The sequence below is a fragment of the Scatophagus argus genome, chromosome 16 (assembly GCF_020382885.2).
Source record: "Scatophagus argus isolate fScaArg1 chromosome 16, fScaArg1.pri, whole genome shotgun sequence".
Taxonomy (NCBI): domain Eukaryota; kingdom Metazoa; phylum Chordata; class Actinopteri; family Scatophagidae; genus Scatophagus; species Scatophagus argus.
The window spans coordinates 18,006,426-18,027,737 of NC_058508.1; the positions used below are offsets into that span (position 1 = coordinate 18,006,426).

Sequence of the window (21,312 nt, forward strand, 5' to 3'; positions counted from 1 at the left end):
TCAGCAGCAGCACTGGGAGGTTAATTGCCGAGTTATAAATCACACAAGACAGTTAGGCTAAGGGCACTGTTAGCATATGGCTACAATTACACAGGTTATGGCAAAAGACTCTCCTGCAGTATCTTGAGTTTGTCATTCAAAACCATTGTATTAATGTCCACAAATATTTTGAAATTAAGACAGAAACAGAAACATGCTTACTTGTGTGTACTATCAAAAAAAAAGTGAAACCACCACGAACCATTGATAACGAATACGTTGTTTTATAATCATTCTTGTCAGATGGCATGTCGTCCATCATGTTTCACTGAAGTTGTTCTTTAAACAACCCACAAAATCTATTTAATGATTGGAAAAATGTTGGCCAAAACATCATGAAATTAAGTCCTGATGGGTAATAACTTTAAATTCAGCATGCAAGTCTGAACAGCAAACAAATAAGTATGAAACTGAAAATAGAATTGGACCTGACTGACCATCATTTGATATTTAATAAATAAAATAGATCATATATCATAATAACTAGCAATATTTTAATGTATCCAACTTGTTATGCTGCATGTCTCTCATAGCAAAGCAGCTGTTTCCACCTCCCCATACCCCTCTCCACCTTTAGCAGTGATTCCTCATTTGGCAACTGTCAGTCACAATGAATCTGTCCCACTGCAGGCATCTAGAAAATTGATTTGAGCCCAGATGGACAGACGAAGTCTGACTGACAGTGTCTGTGGCGCAGATTATCAAGCAATTTCTCTTCCAGGAAGTCAATAAATGTCAGAGGAAGCAGTAATGCAGTGTCTTCTCCAGTGAAACCAGCTTGCTTTGAAGTGTCTTATGTTCTTTCATACCTAATTCAGACTCATTTGTCACAGACGTTTTTGTTGTTTTCTTTTTTTGGGGGGGGGGCAATTTGTGACTCTGTGGCGAGCTGGCATAATTAACTTTATGGTAGTCCTCACTGAACCCTCTTAATTAGAACCAACACCGAGGGCAAGTGACCACAAACAGAACAGGGCATCAAAGTGCTCAGACTCTGGAGGAAGAGTACAAGTAAACCATAACTCATGTTGCAGTAGGTTATGGGATTTTAAGTAGCTTCCCATTTCTTTTTATACAGGGGCACATTAAATCCATGAGTTATGTCCCGGTGAACTCGTTGTCGTTACATTGCAGCAGCCAGGTATACAGCAGTCACATTGAAGTGGCACTTTTCATTGTGACGAAGGAAAACCCTTAGACACTGTCAAAAGACATGACATGTTAACATAACTCAATGTGAAATGATCTCGGAGTGTTATGAATGAATTCAGCTCTGCAGCTTCTTTATATTCCTTTCATACCAAAAGACAGCAAAATTTCCTCTTTTACAGACAGTGTTATCTGTACATAATGTATATAAACTGGGTGTGTGTGAGAGAGAGAGAGAGACATATTATATATTTTTTCTTCACACATGCCACTTAGCCTGCCTGACGTGCCATCGTTCCTTCGCTTCTCTCCTTTTGTTTTGCTCGTTTCCAACTCAGGCCCATCAAAGACTCCATTTAAAGATAGGTTTTAAAGTTCACGTTAGATGGACACAGCTTGCCACTTGCTGGTTGCTGTGGAAACCAGGTTGACGCATTTACAGGTTGTTGAGAACTGTGTTGAGTGGGAGTTTGAGAGGCTATAGAGGCCTGTCAAGATTTATGGATTTTACTGTACGGTTTATCCGCCAGGAGAGAAAAGAATAAAGTTGTATGTTTGTATGCAGATACAGGAGGCCACAAGAAGAAGCACAAGTCCAGACCAAAGGCATTTAACAAGTAGAGATCAGTTTACCCTCTGGTTTACAGATTTAACTTTTTACTCTGATATATGTATTTTTTAAAAATGACAGCATTTTATAATATACATAATTTCATTGAACTGTAGTATGGAACTTATACATTTTGGAAAACCTGTATTTACAACTCTCAGCAAGAAAGTGCATAAATATATTTCTAAAACTTTTAATTTGAGGTTGTTGCCTTATGAAGACCTCTGGACAGAAACAGAGGTCACAGTTTACTCATCTCTTTATTTACCCCTCTAAGCAGTCTATAAGCAGCACTGTCAGCACTGAAAGGGCAAGTTGCACCACTAGTGTACTGTGGAACCTTGTGTGAGGCAGGTGCATGCTGGTTTGTTGGGGTGTAGCGGGGTTTGGACTGTGACCAGTCAGATACCTCTTAGGGCTCTGAATCTGGCTTGTATCCTGCCCTTTAGCCATTACCGGTCCACTGCATACAGACAAAGAGGACTAGCACAGGACCATGCGAAACTAAATGAGCAGTAAAATAAGAAAAACGGGCCATGAATGCATGTTTCATTCTGAAAGACCAAGCACCATAAAATTGATTGTAGACTTTTAAAGCATCTTAGTCACAGGCGCTAACGGCTGGTATTAGAGGGGAGAGACGATGGTGTTGTGTTTCATTTCATTCTCGTTCCCATGTTCTTAACTGTGGGTTATTTTTATGAGCAGCGCTTGTTTGAGTGCCAGCACATTTGCATGAAGGAGGACATATCTAATGCCCATAAACAGGAGCGCCAAGAACATCCATCACCTTGCTGGTGACGACCTGTTCTTTGCATTTCCGCCAGTTCGTCACGCAACTGTAAAGAGGCCCAGTATACTGTAATCAGGGCAACTGGCCTTTCTATTACGGTAATCACGTCTGATTAAAATTAGTCTTTAAGCAAATAGAAAAATTTAGTTTAATGGAACAAATGAACTATAAAATAGCCCTAAAACTGCCAAGTATTTAAATCACATAAAAACAGTATTTTTCTTGGATGACGAGGACAGGGCACTGTGGGATGTTTATTGTTCCTGCAGTAACTATTTTGGAGTCTGGCTTCAAATCTTCAAGCATAAACACCTCAGTATGAGTAGACTGTATACTGTCAAATTACATTTTGCAAATTCACTTTTAAGGTTGCGCTGCTAATAATTATAAACAGTTTGTGTGGTGTAACCACATGAATGTCCATTAAAAAATACAATTAATCGGTGGATAGATTTGAATTCTCACATGGAAATTAATTAACACTCTCTTGAACCTCTTATTTTTCAGGGCAAATATTTAATAAAGCCATGTTGCAATATACTGTATCAATGATAACTGTGACATTTTAAAAAATGAAATGTTGATATCATGTAAACAGACGGATGTTAGACCTGGTGGCTCTTTTGTTTATCACTTCATGTGGTTGCCTTTTCACTATTCATGTAGTGTAATTGTTTTTCCACTTTCTCCACTCCCTTTCACTCATATTTTGAGTATATTTTATTTGCCAAGACATGGACAAAACACAAAATAAGTTATGTGATTAGGTTGATGCTACTAATTGCACCAGCGGGTCAGTGTGAAATGACGAGAGTCAAGCAACACTCATACAAAGAGCGAAAACATCTGGCCTCGTATTTCAAAATAAAGCGCTGATTTAATCCCCTTTGGGTTGTAAAGCCGAAGTGATAGTAGGCCCACTTTGTTAAATTGCACTAAACACAGGCAGTATTACAGTGTTAAAGAGGAGTTCAAACCACTTTGAAGGCATGTGTATGAGTCAAAAATTCTGTCCACTCTGCTGTGGTGTGTCAGCTGCTTATCTCAGTTCGCGCAAACACACGTACGCATTTATTGTTAACAGACACTTCCGGCCTCCTTTTGCATAACTGTGTATCTTGACCAAACCGCTGCGCTGGACAGCTCTGCTGTTTTTGCGCTGGCAGCCAGTCTGTACCAATCTGTTTCCTCTGTTGCTGAGCACGGACGAGCACCGGGAAAGTCGGGAAAGGAGCGGGACCGGTAAGATAAAACGCTCTCCTGCCTTGTTGGATTGCCAGACGCGCGGAAGAATACTGTCTCTGCAAAAGTTTTCACTTGGGTTTAATTGATGTGGATGCGACAGCTTCAGGTGTACGGTTTTGCAGGCTCCCGAAAGAGTGGAGTGAAATTGAACATGTGTTGTTGTAAAGTTTTATTTCGCTCGTCGTTTTGGCTGGTGGATTAATGGCTCGTCTGGTCTCGATAAAGACGACAAATTTTGGATGTTGTGCGTAATTGCGCATTATCAGCGCCACACTGATTCCGTTTCTCCACACTTGTATTCCCGCAGGAGAAAGAAAACACTTTGAACTGTTTTATGAGTGATGAAAAAAAATCTCACTAGACAAATGAATGAATGAATGCATTAAAATCAATCCACAAAATATATGACAGTCGGAGAAAGTACAAAGATCAAGCTGAAGATGATGTTGGTGTCTGATAACCAAAACCGATGTGGGATATCTTGAAACAACTCAAGTTACTCATATTCATAGTCAACTGCCGGTCGATACTGGCAGCATTTGCTTCGTTCAGGTACTCCATCCTCTTCTGTCCCCAACATTATCCTCCTATCCTGACTTAATAATCTTACTTAACAGTATTTTCCACTGAAAATTGCCAATACTTCCCCTCCTTCTGCACTTTCTGCTCTGCACTGCAGGCTATTGATATTACATTTTGTGTAGCCTAGTGTATAACAATATACAATACAGTCTTTTTATTCTAACATAAATACTGTGAATATTTATAAAATTGTAGCAACCTTAACAGACTGTAATGTTTCTGTCATTTTTGATAGGTGGAAGGTATTCAGGAGATCACTTTAAGACATTTCAGTGTAGTTTCTACTTTTGCACTGGAAAGCTTTGTAAAACCTTTCTATGCTCTAATGCTGTGTCTTATCACATCTTCTTACAGCAGTTCATTGTCTTATGAAGTAGGGGGACATGCAGGATCCTGGGACATGTGGAATGTGTTTTCATGATGATGATGAAATGATGAACATTAATTCTGCACACACAAACAGGCAGAATCAGATATGGTCTACTGGGATCAATAATGACAGATTTAACAGCTTTCTGCTCAGAGAGGAATTTCTTAAGTTTGACATGACTGTTTCATCGGTGCTCATAGTGTTATCAGAAAAAAACAAAGCAAAACAAAAATAAAAAACAATCAGTAAATTCCATACTAACAACTGTACAGTGAGAGAGAGAGAAGGGTTTGTCGGCTGTACAAACGTAGGAATCGGTCAAAGCGAGCTGGGTCATTGTGCAGCATGTGAAACTGTCACTTGATCATATTGCATTTTCTACTGAACTCATCTTTTGCTGCAATCTTGGTGCTGCTCAGTAGTAGTTGTAACAAGTAAGAGGCCTGATAAATCAAGTGAAATATCACAGGGTTGATTTAGAGAAACTGACAAAGTGTGGCTGCTCTGCACAGATTTTATTTATTTCTTCAGCTGAATGGCCGTGGCTAATAAATGCTGCAGTCTGTCCTGCTGTTATGATAAAATGTACAGTAAGGTTCTCACCGTTGTTTTTGTTTTATTTCATTTCATTTTTTTTCTTGGCATTTATTTGTTTATTTTTAGCCAGACTCAGAGATGGCAGAGTGAGAGGAAATGGTGTTTAATGGTACGCGTGTTTGGCACAAACTGTTTGGCACAGGAATTTTGGTTTTGGGATTACAGTACAGTAATTACAGTTTGGGTGGACTCGTGTAACATAAATCTAAAAGTGCAAATTCCACTTGGGGAAAACTTTGGCATGGCATCCTCAGCTTTTGGCTGTTACCTAAAACCATACTAGTCAGGTTAGGCCAGCTACATTGTTATGGTGGACACGAATGAGAAGGCGAACTCGTAAAAACTTCCCTTTCCATTACATTCATCACTACAGAGTAGTAGTTAAGTTGCAAACAGTCTTTTGACTTTCCTTTAGAGAGCATGAAGTGCATGAATCTCGCTCTGTTGTTGTCTTGCATGTACACAGTGTGAAGTTACTGGTACTGACACGCTAAATGCTTCCTTTTGTTGCTGACTGTATGCTGATGTTGAATTGCCAGAATTTTAGGAGCAAACGACAATGATTGGATTTCCTGTCCACAGAAACTTCACACATGTTTTGCCACCAAAGGGGAAATCAAATACTTCATGAAAGGGTCCTCTGCGTTTCCTTAGAGAAAATGGACTTGCACAATCTCAAAGCCACATAGGGGTTCAAATGGTGACTTAAAATTGATTCATCTGGATTCAAATCTTGGCCATGGATAAATATTTGCACTTACTCTGCTATCCATATCCAAGTGTCATTTCTCACTACTATTACACATATTATGTATAATATTGATGAGTTTGAGTGTTGGCACTGATGATGGTATAATGGCGAGTAGGTGAGAGGGATTATTATGTGAACAAAAATATTTAAACGATATAGCTGCCAATGTCGCCGGCAGTTACGTTTAATAGGACACTGACAGAATAACATGAATCATTTTTCCTCACCTTGTTTACAACTCCTCATCTGAACTAGGCCGATACTCCACAATATCTCACCCACACTTTCTGAATGTCCTGTAGCTACTTTGTGGAGATGACGACATGCACGCACTGTAAAATATCATGCTGAACTTCAGTGAAATTTAATCATCTTTTGTCATTCACCTAATTCCCAGCATGCATCGTTTGAGAGTCTCAATGCTCTCTGCAGATCCTTCTTTTTGGGGTCTGAAGAAATCATATATGAGTGAATCTAACTTTGAACACATTTGAGGCAGCAGGAAAACTTAAGCAGCTTAAAATGATCTACTGTGCAGCAGTAGGAGTTCAGTGTAGTGATACGTTAAATCTGTGACACTGTACATCCCTGTTACAGCATGAATTACGACATATGAGAGTGTTTAAGGATTTATTTTATTTATTTATTTTTTAGGGGTTTTATATAGCATTTTATAGACTATTGTTTACTTTGTTAATAACTTTTTCCTCCATGTACACTGTGAACATATGAAACTGTTACCGCCTCACTATGGTACAAACTGTGAATGTTTGTACCATACACTGAGGAGATGTGGGTGGTATGTGTGTATGTGTGTGTGTGTGTGGAGTATTGCTTGGTTTCTAGTTGTTTCTCGTTGGCAGCGCTGATACAGAGTGGCAAGAGACAAACAGCCTGTCTCTCACTATCTGTACTTAGAGGTGAATGCTTGTGTTAACTTACACTTCAGGAAGCCGGTGGAGAAACATTTCTCGGCAAAATGCATTATAGTGACTTTACGCTCCTTGCAGTGCTCAACACTGCATGCATGTGTTCATCTCACAGGGTCATTTGGCAGAAAGCATTAATATTAGATGTAAAAAGGGGTCACTACTGGGACTGCACTCTGAGATTGTTAACGTTACTTTGTGGGGAAGGTGGCGTTCAAGTGCACCTCACATTAAGGGGGCGAATGTAAACATTAACTCCATCCTTTACTTTGGCAGGTTCTAGAGGCCACTGAAAAGAGTTTTAAGTGTGAAATTTAATTGTGCGAAAAAAGTTAGAGAGAGGTAGAGTTGAGATAAAAACATAGAGAGCAAGAGAGAGAGAAAGAGAAGTTAATCTGGAAATTTAGGAAGAGAAGCATCCGCATCCCTGCTCACACGTCTTGATTGAGATGAGTGTAAACTGTTTCTGACAGGCTGTCATAGATGTAATGCTGGGTGGCTTATATTGACATCCTCATTATGGCTACGATTCAGGACGAAGGCTCCCTCTTGGTGTCTTGACCTCAAGGCCTCCAGCCCAGTCTCCTGCTGGTTGTTGGGCACCAGGCTGGCCCATGGCTCACACATAATATTACGTATGCATACAAATTAGAATGTATCTGTATCTTAATCATGTTGCAGTACTCATTTCTCCTGTTGATCAAGACCTTCTTGATAAATATGCATGTGCAAGGCCTCTTATTCAAATATCTTTAAGTGCTCTGTATGTCTGCAGAATTTTGAAGGTCTCTTTTCGTCAGCCACTTTCTCTTATATTGCTGCCTCTCACCTCCTAATTTCCTCTGTGATTTTGCTCATCTTCTGTTCAAGTGGCCTCTTGCTATTTGGCTTTGACCTTCTTTTGATCCTCTTCCTTACTGCTGTTATCTATGGTATCATCACCTGCTGAGCCAAGGTGACCAGCCCGCTCACACTGAGCAACACCCACAGCTGGAGCCTGCAAAGCCTAAGACTGAATTTATACACTTTTGGATGTTTGTTGACCTCACTTGTTCTCTGTCTCTCTCCTTTACTCTCTGTGTGACTGCTACCCTTGATTTCATGCTACGCTGAAAACGAGCAGAGTAGCACAGTGACCTTCAGTTGGATTCTATGAAAAGTTTTGTGCTAGAACTGTGACGTACGTGCTTGCTGCTGTTCCCATTGCCAGTACAAACACACAGTTAATTCCCAATTAGCTGGGGGAAGCTTGGCACTGTAGGACATTACTGTCCTGTCATGGTCAGGCAGAGCAACCCTGTCCTGTCCTGGTTTTATGCAATATACTTCATCAAAAGCTGCAGCTAATTTGTGTTTAGTTATCTATGCAGCATTTTGTATTTTTAAACATGCCCTTCGGGGGATATATTCCCACATTTCATATTTATTCAGATGTTGTATCACAAGCAAGCTTGATAAATTATAAATTCCCTTGCCAAACTGCAGGGGTTGGGTTAGGAGTGGCAGGGCAAGTAACAAGCTGTGCAGAGCTTTGCAAGACAGGTCAAATGAAAAGGCAAAATCCCTTAAAGACATGAACACTGTTCCTTCTAGCTGTGCTGTCCCTCTCTCTCTCTCTCTCTCTCTCCCCCTCTCTCCCTCTCTCCCTCTCTCCCCGAAGCAGTGACAGAATGGTGGTACCCTTCCACCCCTGAGGCCCTGCTATGGCCTGGGTTGCAGCTCTGTGTGAGGCTAGAGGTGGCAGAGACAGGGTGGGGGTCAGGGATTCTGACAGCTGCATGGAGCCTGCCTCTGGGCATGCAGGCTGCCCTTTTCCTGTTGCGAGCACCCTCCCACTCCCAACCCTCTGCCTAGCAGACTGGCATGCCCAACCGGAGGTGCACAGCCTGGGGATGGGCTCAGCAGAGGCTGCCTGCTCCTCAGTGGGGAGCTGAGGAAGCAACACTGTTGGCCTTGGGGAGGCGGGTTTAGGTTTCACTTTCTCCCACTCTGTTTCTGTGTTCACTTTGTTCCACTTTGGGTTACGCCCTTCCTCCCAAACACTCATGATAACTTTCACACCTCGACCCGAACACTTTGACCCCAAACAGGAGGTGGTCTGGCAGCAAGAAGATGCCCAAGAAGAGGGGAAAAGGCACTGGCCTTTGGGAGTGGGAGTCGGGATTTTCACCTACAAAAGAAGCTGAGGGCAGTGCCGCTTCAGCGCTACGTACAGTATCAGTGCTGAGCTTCATTTGATCTCATTTTTGATTCATTATCATTATGAAATCATTATACGCATTAACAGAAACCACCAGAAGTCTGTCTAACTGCCATGAGCCAAAGAGACATTCACACACACACACACACACACACACACACACACACACACATGCGTAATGACTCACACTGACAGTGGCCCCAATGTTAGAGCCATGTATTCGTTTACAAAAACACATGCACACACTTACAGTGGTGCGTTTATGCTGTGGAACTGCTGCTGAATGATGGTGCTCTGGGGTTAAACACTAGCTCAGTGTGTTCGGCCAGGTAAACCCCCTGAACCGCTCCTCACACCAACAACAAACACTAAATAGACCACTTGTCTGGGTCCAACTGCATTCGGCAGGAAGGGTGGCGGCTAAAATCGTTTGATCAGAAACATGCTGTTCTGATCAACCTCTTATGAATATGCAGATATTGTATGTATCCGTGAGGGTTTTCTCCATTTATTTATGTAGGTATGGATTGATGTATGGCTTTTTTCAGGAACACCCCCATTCGCATACAGTCGTTCATTCAGTTATTCACATTCACACCTGGTGGTTGCACAGCACAACCACAGTCTTTCAGTGGAGCGCTGCCACAGCAGTCTGAGGCTAATTGCCTTGCTCAAGGGCATAAAAGTCATCAGTATTGACAGAAGGGAGGGTGTTAATCATTTGCTTTCTCTCTGTCAAGATTATTTATAGCAGAGAAGACTGGCTTCTCAGTCTTGACGGCGTGTGTTGAGCTCTTGTCCTCATCACTTAACAGACTTTCTAATGCCAGTATAATGATAGCAATATTCATGTAGGCAATTCATGTGCTCAGTTTTGAAAGAAGGGTTACTTATAGGTACTGATGCAATGAAAAATAATGCACTCACTCATGAGGGGCTATTTTCTGTTGGTCAAATCTGAATGAATGAAATGCATTAGGTTAAGTAAAATATATTTGGCTTCCAGGGATTATTCTGAGGCTAAATTTCGAAATCAGCCTGCACTCTAAAAGCCTTTGAATGATATTGTGTGTTTTAGCACAGTTTGCCCTCACTTTACTTCAGCTTTGGCCTACACTCTATCTAGTATTTTTTTCTGCAGTGAAGAGCAGTGGTTTGGTAGATTTCTCTGCAAGTTATTTATGATGAAAACTATCACAGAGGATACTTCCTCAAAGGATTCTTGTCAAAATCAACATTTACTTACTACCCTCTGAAATAATGTTTTGATCTGAACGGAAGTATACTGATGAAGCTTGGAATAGTGAAATACCAGCAAATTATTCATATATGTGACACAGGCAGCCATTGGGTAAGACAGGCACCCTGCAGATATCAGGATCAACTAAGTAGCTTGTACCTGTATGCACCTGTGATCACGGTAACAATGTGTGTTACTTATAAAATTTGTTAAACTCAATCATTTGTTCTCTAAGTGTGAAATGTTAACAGCTCCTATTCTCAAGTATTTGCTCTAAAACTACATAATTAAGAAGTCAGAGAAGCTTGTTCGTTATGCAGAAGTGCGTCAGTGAAGCAGTTGTGTGATTTTCTCAACACTCACACTCGTCTTGCACTTGACCTGAATCTTCTTGAAGTGAGCTCAGGAGATGATGCAAAAGAAATTGGAGTTTTATCAAGCAAAATAAATTCTGAAATACTCTTTCTTAACGTGTGCGTGGTGACGCGTGTGTGTGTGTGTGTGTGTGTGTGTGTGAGTGTGTGAGTGAATGAATGAGCTTGTGGATTGTCTCTCTGTGCCTTTCAGCTTCATGGCCCTGTTCTCTGGGAGCAGCATCTGTTTTATCTCCTATGCAGCACACGACTCCCCTTCTGCCTCCCACAGCTCCAGACTCCCATCAGCTATCAGAGTCATTACAGCCCCCCAGGAGGTGGTAGCAATGCTTCCTCTACCCCACCAAGCCACCAACCCCCACCTCCATCTCTCATTGATCACACTGGAAAGACATCTAATCCATGCTGATCACAGTAACCTCCACCTTCCGGAGGGCTGGATTCGAGGCACACACTCTTGTTTTACTTTCTCTTATTGAACCATGCAGGCTGTGAGGAGAGGAGGCTGGATATTGATGGGTGTGGCTCAGGTCGCCCCAGATAACCTGATAGCGTGGGCAATGTCGAAGATGGGCTTGTGATGCTGGTGTTGACGTGGCGGCTGACTCACAATGGCTGATGTTATTCAGCTTCCTTCTTTCATTCAGGTCTGCCATCCCCTCACAATAAACTGAGGCTTAGCAAACCTATCAGTGCAGGCCTGGCCTTTGATTAAAAGTCAGATTATCACCCTCTTACCATATGTGGACTAAGCAGCTCTAGGAAGCCGAGCTTGTTTATTCTTTCCACAGTCTCGGTATGCTTTCACAGTTTTCAGTTTGTGTTATCTATATGTTTGTACTTTTTTTCCCCTGCAGTATCTTCCTCCATCTTTCTCCACTCTTTTGTAGCTAAGGTGTTTTTCATTTTTGTGCTGTGCTGTGAGTGTGTGTGGGTGATGCGCCTTTGCACGCTGCTTGGGGCCTCTTATCATCTGTGTCAAACTGGTGGGCTGAGAATGGGTGAAGAACGCAAGGCCAACTCTCTGCTCTTCAAGATCCCATATTAACTCCACTTCCTTCAGTTTAAAATCCCTCTTAGCCCTGCAGCAGCAGCCGAGACATTGACTCTTAACTCACACAGCGGACGAACACATCGACTCACTGATCCACTAAATCACTTCTGTTAACTGCATTGATTTGCTGTGTCTCTCTCCACCTGTTTGGTGAGTCAGTGCTTCTACAGTACGTCTGGTATATCTTGAGATGACTGGAAAAGTTGAATAAGACTACTTCGACCATTGATTCATTACACATTTTTCACAGTCAAACTTGAACTTTGTTAATTTCTATTCTTGTTTGCCAGTCTGTGTTTCAAGCAGAGCTACACTTAGAGAATGAGGCAGCAAAAACTGAACCCACAAGGAGTTGTGCTCATACTGCATTAGTTAGTGGCTTGACTTTATCTCACCCCAGCACATTCCGGGACATCACAAACTCATACTGGCCTGACAGACCCTATAATTGAACCATATATTTTTTCCTCTCAGTAAAGAGAAGTAGGAGCATCTTTCAGTGCTCCGCTCCTGGGAGCCTTTTTGCTGACAAAACAGGAGCTGCTGGGGTTGGGTTAACAATCGAAACGACACTGCTGTCAGAGAGGGGGCACAGTTAAAGATAAAGAGTGGGGGAATGGATGCACCTGCTCGCTGCAAGAGCCACACATAGCCAACTCTTAGTTTGTTCAGCCAAACCTCAGAGAGAGAGAGACGGAGAAAGTACAGATAATGATATTAAAAGGTCTGTGAAACAACAACATTGTATTAGAAAGCGCTTTCACATAGCCCACCTCTGCTTTGGACTAATAACTGTCTGCTGCAATGTTGGACTAAGCGTCATACAGCCATGACACTGGACATGTTTTGAAAATAGTGAATCAGGGCCATGAACAGAAGCGTCTGATTCAATGCTTTTTATTACCTCCGTCAAGGAGGACATGTTTTCTGTCCAGTTTGTTGGTTTGAGAATGAAGAGTGGGATTCATTATTGCGAAGCAGAGAATCTGAGAGAGAGACAGAAAAGAAAAAAGTTATTTCTTGATTTTTTTCTTTTTCTTTTTTGAGAAAAGTTACGTCATCAAGAACAAAAAAACGCCCCACTAGCTATATAGTCCAATCTCACACCCTATGCACTGCTAAAGGCTACAGTCTTACTACCCAAAGATTGATACCCAGAAACATAAAAGTATTTTACCAGCTATCTGACACTTCAGTTTCTCACAGCCATATTTTGACACTATTCTGATATTTTAGAAATGTGTCCAGACATATAGTGGTTGCATGCTGATTTGAATAACACAGAAGAGTGGATTATTGGCCTTGACTGTTACAAAGAATATCAAAGAAGTTCAGAGATACCCAAAGGGAGTTCATTGTGTCTTAATTCCCCCAGTGGTATGAGCATGGTGGTACAGGATCTGCAGCCCAGTGATGCCTCAGTGACTCTGTTCTAAGAAACAAGGCAAGAATCAAAACAAGGCACTCCACTCCTTCAAAGCCGAATGGAACCACAAAAGTCAGTAGGAAATCAATAGCTAGATCGCTGTAGTGAAAGAGAGCACACTCGCTCTGGGCTCTGCTAATGTTTTTTGATGGCAACCTTAGAGAGAAAACACAGGAGGGAACATCTGAGCAAGAGAAGCTCTCGTGCTCTCTTACTTTCTCTTTTCCTCGCATATGTACAGTAAGTACACATATGCACATGTGGGCCGTGGGCATAGCTCGGCATTCATCCTTGTGCAACATGCTGATGTACAGAAGTAAAATAGATCAGAATATTCCAAAAATCCATGTCAGTCTCACATAAATCAATTTTCTATGTGACATTGGCAGATCTCAGTGTTTTATTTAGGCCTCCCTCATGGTTATTTGAGTGAAAACACGCCTTTCAAAGGGCTGATCCCTGACAAGTAAGCAGGGCTGAAGACTCACAGATTTTACAAATCCATAACACACAAATATAATGCACTCAGTAATTTAAGTAGGTTGATCCATAAATGCAAATTTAGAAAAAATAATACACCATATGGCAAGTTGGGATAGAGGAAACATTCTTTTATTTAAATAAAATACAGCAAATGTCATCTGAGGGAAGAAACACACCGAAATGTTGTGTTATAGCAGAGTTACAGGTGCTGTTTAATTATGTAATCTTGTTACTTTCTCTTGAGTGCATTTGCATAACTCCAGCTGAAGTAAGCACCCAGTAGTTCGCATTTTATTTTGGCAAATTTTTAGATTTGGATGGAAGCCTGTGTTTCAATGTGGCATAATTTGAATATTAACAGTACATTCCCAAGCACTCATCATTAAATGTCTCAAGACAGAATGAAAAATGTCAGTGCTATTAAAGGACAATATCGGCTTGTCTGATGCCAGTCAGTTCTTCCCGGATGCAGTACAGTACAGTAAGGCTATTTTTCACAAGTTTGCTTAGCATCCTCTTGACAGCAGGATGGCAACAGGCAAATAATTTTTATAATATTATTTTTAACAATGTGCTCAGTCATTGCCTGTGCTGGATCTCGAACAGCCTGCCCACTTCACAGCCTATATCAACCATACTCCTCCTTCACTGTAAACTTTTCTGTGGCACACGAACACACAAGTCTCCTCGGGCCTGGACTCACATCTAACCCCAAAAACACATAGTGAAAGCAGCCTGCAGGGAGACTGACCTCTCAAAGGTACAGAAAACACAGAGAGCAGCCCTGTTCCCCCTCTGGCCCGGGATCCAGGGGCACACTGGAGCCTTCAGAGGGATGAAGGCAGATGGACAGGATTGGTGAAAAGGACACACATTGGAGCTCTGTGTTTCTGTGTTTGACTTCCTCCTCCACCTAGTTCTGGCACAGCCCACTCTCTCCGCTCCATCCCGTTTCCCTCCTGTTCACACATACGCCTTTGAGACAGCTAGCCCCTGAGTTGCATATGATTTAGGCGGGTGCTACACCTCCTGCTTTCTTGCCTGTTTTTTCTTGTCTGCTCTGTGATCTGGCAAGCCCAAAAGCTCCAGCCAAGTTAATCCAACTTCCTCAGTGCTGGTGAGCCCAGACATTCAACAGTGTGGACATACAGAGTTTCATACGAGAGAGAGAGAGAAGTGAGAGGAAGCCTGTCTTTCAAAGAGATGAGTAATGGGGCCTGAGGGCACTTCTCAGCTCCCATGTAAGCCTGGTAGCTCTTGCTTTTCTACATGCCTAGAGAGGTGTTACATAAATGGCAGAATATCCTCGATGGCCACTTTTTCCATGCTAAAAGCCTTCTCCCATGTTGGTGTTTATGTTAATGACTTTAGTCAGGGTTTTGAAGTGCCTGGCTGATGAGCAGCAGCCTAGAAACGAAGGAGTGGCTCTGACCTTGGCCCACTTCAGGGAAACGCTCCGGTTTCTGACTAATAGACTATGCCCTATTCTTTCTCCCACAACATGCACTCAAAATAGCTCTGGCATGCCCCATTAAGCAGCATTTTAATTGTTAACACGGCATACTCTGTCCTTGGCACACATTAACTACTTCATTTAAATGTCAGTCCCAATTAAAGAAGGGCAGAGAAGACGATCATTTTAACAAGGAGTAAGTGTGGCGCTGCAACCACAATCACCATTACTGGCTTTTAAGGGAGTCGGAGCGCAACCTCAGACATTAACAGTTTTTTGGTTCTTACCTGAAGATTGACAGATCACTCAGGGGAACAATTGGCAATATATTGTTTTTACACTTCAAGATTTGCTCACCAGTCACATTAGCATGTCTTCTGGGCAGGTTGACATGTTATGTCAGCTTGAGATTGAAGACATTTTAATGAAAAGACAATGTTAATCTAATATGAGGTCAAATCTGTGGTAATTGTTTAAATATGGGGCTAGCAGTGCACATTTTCAGACATTCTCTGCTGCAGGGGTTGTATAGTGTTTTACATCATGTGAGGGTGGGATAAGAGAGCTTGAGAGAGTCAAACTCCTGCACTCACTCACTTATGGACACCTGGTCAGAGTGAAGTGGTTGCGAATGTTGAATTGTCGATTTCGGAAAATTGCTGACATTTTTGGATGTGGTCCTCCGTAATGCCAGCAACAACATTGGCATGTCACTATTCAGGCCCTCAGCTTTTTTGGTCCTAGGCTGCTGCATTGCTTGGCCTTTGGAAAGGAGGTGCTCATATTTGTCATAATGCAGTCACAAAGCAGAGGCCTGTGACGAATGTTTGTTGCTGAGCGTGTTTAGTTCCTCCCTTCCTTCCTCTAACTGTCATCATAGGCTCAGTGAAACACCCCCCTTCAGCCTGTACCCTCAGCTCAGCTGTGCTGGGACACAAACCACATTTCCCCTGGAGAGCAATAATGCTAGCATTAGGTTCTGCGCAGAGTGGTGCCAGCCCAGGGGCCTGGCATGCAATCGTCCACTGCTGCAAACAGAAGCGCACATCCACTGAATCCCTTCCCAGCACTGCAGTACCAGATGGATGGCAAACAGGGATGCTTGCAGGTCCAAATCACCTCCTGCAGCTGGGTGATAGAGTCCCAGAGTGAGGGGGGGCAGGCAAGGACTGGGACTCATTGTGTGTGTTTTTGCTGTTTTGTTATTAGCTGCACTGTCGGTCTTTAAGCAGTCAAAATTTTCAGTCATCACCACATTAATTTACTGGCTATCGCTTTGTTTTTGCATTTTTCTGTAAGTGTTGTTCTGCTTGTAATGCACCATCTGATAATGGCTAATGCCTCTGTGGCTGCCTGCGTAATGACTTAGATAGGTAGAGGTGCCCACTTTGGCAAGCAAGTCTAGTGTTGTCATGGGAATCATGTGTGGGCCTCCCCTCCTCTACTAGAGTGAACCAATGAGCGGCGCTTGACTGCCCACCACATAACGGCACAAAAACTCTCCCGCACACATGCTTGCACATACAAGCACACATGTAGAAGTACCACCATTGCAGTACCATCAGTGGATGAATCAGTGAGCTCTCTAGCATCTCAAAAAAGAGGAGGAGGAGGAGCAGAAGGGGTTGTCTAGGTTGATCTAGTCACATAGCGCTAGCAACAATGAATCACAGTGTTACCTTGGTTTTAATCAACACTCTTAGGCTACAAATGACTCACTCATGGAAAAGCGCATCATTTGCATTGCTGTTTGTTTGGTATTTTAATGCTAATATGTTCTCCAGTGCCCACCACCCTACTGGAAGACACGTAATCATTCCGTCTTTCTTTTTATAGCAGCTCTCTATCACTATCCGTCTACGTCTTGCTCTGTGAACCCCTCAATCCGCCCACCTATTCCTGCCCTGTCCCACAGCTCCCATTTCTGTCTGCTGCCACGCTCCCATTAGGCAAGGAAATGAGGCAAGGTACGGATGCAAATACATTGGACCCCTTGCTTCTCCCTGACTCATCACCCAGAGACAGAAACAAGGATGGAGTGAGGAAGAGAGGAGAGAAAGGAGAGAGGAAGAGGTGGAGGGGCGATTAGACAGAAGAACAGACCAAACACAAAGCACACAGTTGATTGGTACACAATGAATAAATGTGGTGTGCCCATCTATGTGAAGGTAAAGTGTATTATCATGCAGACAGCTTTCTCCTGCGAAGTAAAACAACAAAGAAAGCATAAACTGCATTATTTCTCTCTTTTTTCCTCCATCCTTCTTTTTATTGTGTGGTGTCTGTCCAATCGTTCAGCCTGTAGTGCCATTTCAGCAGTTCTGAGGGGTCATTCCTTTTCTCTGCCCCCTGCCTTGTCTATCTTTTGTTCACTTGATTGTTTTGTAGATCATATTGTAAGTGCTCAGCAATGCGAGTTTGCCTGCTGAAAGCATAGTTTGCTGTTCATTAGTATCTTACTCCGTCAGATTGCTGTGTGCTGTCATGGCCAGAGAGCGTCTGAAAAGAAATGAATTGAGATTATTGACATTTTATGGCTGCGTATGTGTCTGCACTTGAAAAGTTTTTCTCTCTTTCTTTGCAAATCCTGTTAGATACAGACAGGCTGGCACAGAGGGAAAAAGTGAATTAGGCAAAAGAATGAAAAAAAATTTAATGTCATTACATTTTATGTCATAGTTGCCTCAAAAATAGCAGCATACACTTCCTCATTAGTTGCCAGCCTCAGATCCCTAGCAGTTATAGGTGGAATACCATTCAGTACATTTATTTTGTGATTATTGCAGGCTTCCAATGCTACAGGATTCATTCAAGATGTGAAAACTTCAGTGTTCTTCTGTGCAGGATTATGGAAATGAGGGAGAGTATTGCTGGGTTATATTCACATTCAAATTCAGAGGAGTAATGGAAAGAAAATTATGGGATTCCAGCTGCAACAAATATATGTCTGCATTTTCATTACAATAATTTTGAAAGTTTCAATTTAATCTATTTGTTTGATCACAGGGATTTGTCTGAAACGAAGGCAACCATAAAACTGTTTCAACCAATCAAATTACATTTCTAGGCAAGCAACGTGAGCAGTTAGACATGGAGGCAGGCTGTAAACAAATCTTCAGTCCCTCCCTAAATTATCTAAAGCATTTTTTGGAAGTGAAAGCAAAAGCGAAGTTAAGTATGATGACCTGAACAAAAGTGCTCAATAATGATTACCAAACCACATAGATGTTTGTCAGATTTTGCTAAACTTTAACCTTCATACTCACTGCACACAGACAGGTTTTAATCTGGTGGACTGCTGGGCCGATTCAGATTTGCCAAAATCACACAACAACACAAGCAAACTAACCAACTAAGGCAGCATTAGACCAGCAACTCCAGTGTGCTGTTTCTTCTTTGTCTGGTGGCTTTGGCGAGAGCGACCTAACAGCTTCAGTTCAGCATCGCAAAGGGCTGTCTGAGGGTAAGGTGAAAATAGGCAGGCATTTAAACTGGTACGGATATTTTGTTAATGGGGTGTCTTTTTTAGGTGGATAAAAATTTTGCTGCTGTGCTGACACCAGCAGTACATGACTTAGCTTCTTACATCGGTCCTCCAGCTGCTTCTGCAAAGTGGGGGCACATACGGCCATCTAGTGTAGATGCACTGACTGTACTACTAATACACTGTCTGTGGATAAGTACCTCATAACATCTTACTTCAGAAAACTTGAACTATCCATTTAAGCTCCATTCAGATTGTTGAGATATTTCAGTCTGAACCAAAGTTGTAGACCGACTGACCATTAAAATGACATTGCCATATAGTCATCACACTATCATGACCAAAAATAACTGAAGTTGTAAAGAAAACTATAATCATCCTTCATGTTTTGTTGTCCTGTCAATTAAAAGAAAATGCACTGCCATGTGAAGACATCTGCCCCAGCTGGGTGGCAGGCCCACAGAGCTTGACCATGCCTCCAGCAGGACAGTTTTACTCCAGTGGCATGGGATGCTCAATGATTTGAAGGGAGCACAGTGGAATCCTAATGAGAGAAATGATTATTTCAGTGGCCAGTTGAGCCATTTGTGCAGTTGGACTCTGGACATTCTGGCTCTACCGTGGTGCCAGTCATGCTGTTTTACAAGCTATGTGACCAGAGTGTGTGTGTGTTTGTGTACATTTGTGTGGGTACTCGTGCTGTGTTGACTGCAAGAAATTCCGTGTGAAGTGTCAACTCAAGCCATGCTGCTGCTGTGAATTCTCTCTCACTCTGTTCTGTCTCTCTGTTTAGCACATCTAATGCTGGTGAAGTCTAATTGCTGTGTTGAGTGCTAACTAAAAAGCTAATTAGGCCAGTGATTTTGGTTAAAGAGGAGGAGGGAAGTGAACTGAGAGTTTCTATTACTGTAACAGGGTCCCCACCCTCTGTACTCCCACCCACACTCTGACAATGCTGTCTTTGAACTCATATTTATTCCTACTTCCAAAATACCACAGGACAAGCTGTTTTTCCCCCACAACAATCTGTTGGATTAGTTGTTTGATCTATTTTTGCACCTTCACATAGAAATGTCAGGCTCTGGATGTAACAGTTTGTGCCCGCTCAAATTGCACTACAGCAATTTGGTAATAATTCTCCAGGAGGAAATGGTTGCTAGATCCAGTGAGATATGTGGAAAAAATATGTTGCACCACAATGTATACCATAATAACAGTCAAATTTATGCTTCTGTCTGAAATCTCTCCATTTCAAACACATGCTCTGAGTCTGCATGGATAAATTAACACAATATTCTCAGGTAACAAACCACTGGATGAACCAGTGGGTTGTCACTGTCAACATGTATAATATGTATACTGTGTACATATGTATAAGACACCTTTATTCATTCCAACTCTCATTTTGAAAATGCTGGAATAGTATAGGATTTTCACACCAATCTTTTAAAATCCGTCCTGCCTTGAGGTTTTACTCTCTTTTTGGTGAACCTTCCCTCTGCTTCCTCTGCCTTTTTGAGTATGGGCATCACGAACAAATTAAGACCCAGCTTATTAAACAAGTGAGCCTTTAAATTACAACAGACTGGCCTTGCATGCATGGGTGACTGTCAGAGCCCTCTCCCCTCCACCCCCAGCAAAAAAACAAACACAGCAGGGAGGGGCTGCACTCCACTGTCCCTCATGCTATGTCCATTCTCAGAGAGTGACCTGATCTAACAGGGTTTCAGGGTGCTGTAAGGGCGATTTAGCATGATGCTGATGTACTGAGCAGTGTGCATGTTTGTGTGTGCCTCCTGTCTTTTTGTCTGCTTGCGTAGCGTGTTTCATTAGGCAGAGGCTAATGAGCCTCCACTCACACAAGGGAAAGTGTTCTTTGTGTAGCTTGATTTAGTTTGAATCCTGACAAATTTAGAAGCATAGTTCTTCCCCAAGTTGCTGATTGCTGTTGATGTTGCACACTTATTGTCTTGGTCTCTGCGTGGAAATAAGATTGGTTTCCCTGATGGAAATTATTTTATCTTGAACAGCAGGCTCAGAGGATGTAGCTGCAGTTACAGGGTTTTGTTCAGTTGGTTTAGTGACTGTTGTTATCGCTGTGTTGGAGTCTGTACTTTGTCTCAGTGAGCCTCGTTATATTCTTATCCTCAGTATCAAGAATATGCTCAAATTTCCCATTTCCCATTGTTTGTGTGCAGTGTGAGTGTGTTGATTCAGTGTGTTACAGCACAGTGGATCTAAACGCCTTGATTGTGTTTTATAACAAAGGAAAGCATATCAGTTGAGATTAGATACTTGCTGAGTGAAGAGAAACCAATCGAGCTACAGCTAAAAAGTGGAGCATGATTTGGAGACTTACGTCACAGTTTTATCTCATTCTGAACATAAGAGTATGAAAACAAGAAAAGAAATAAGTCCACGACATCAAATCACTGAAATGTCTTAAAACTTATCTTATTTCGCGAACCTATGGGAGCCAAATGTACTTTCATTGAGTATCTCGAGTTCCCAGTTACATCACAGCTTCTCTCTC

General features: G+C 42.1%; 1 protein-coding gene across 4 annotated transcripts in view; it reads left to right on the forward strand.

Annotated features, from left to right (window-relative positions):
- znf385c (zinc finger protein 385C) overlaps window positions 1-21,312 on the forward strand; it is a 131,316-nt gene that overhangs the window by 9,824 nt on the left and 100,180 nt on the right. Inside the window, exon 1 of one of the 4 annotated variants that reach the window (XM_046414395.1) lies at window positions 3,736-3,833. The exons of the other annotated variants lie outside the window; for them this stretch is intronic. The gene's annotated coding sequence lies outside the window, so the exon portion shown is untranslated. Of the gene's footprint in view, window positions 1-3,735; window positions 3,834-21,312 lie in introns of those variants that run through there. 4 annotated transcript variants of the gene reach the window in all.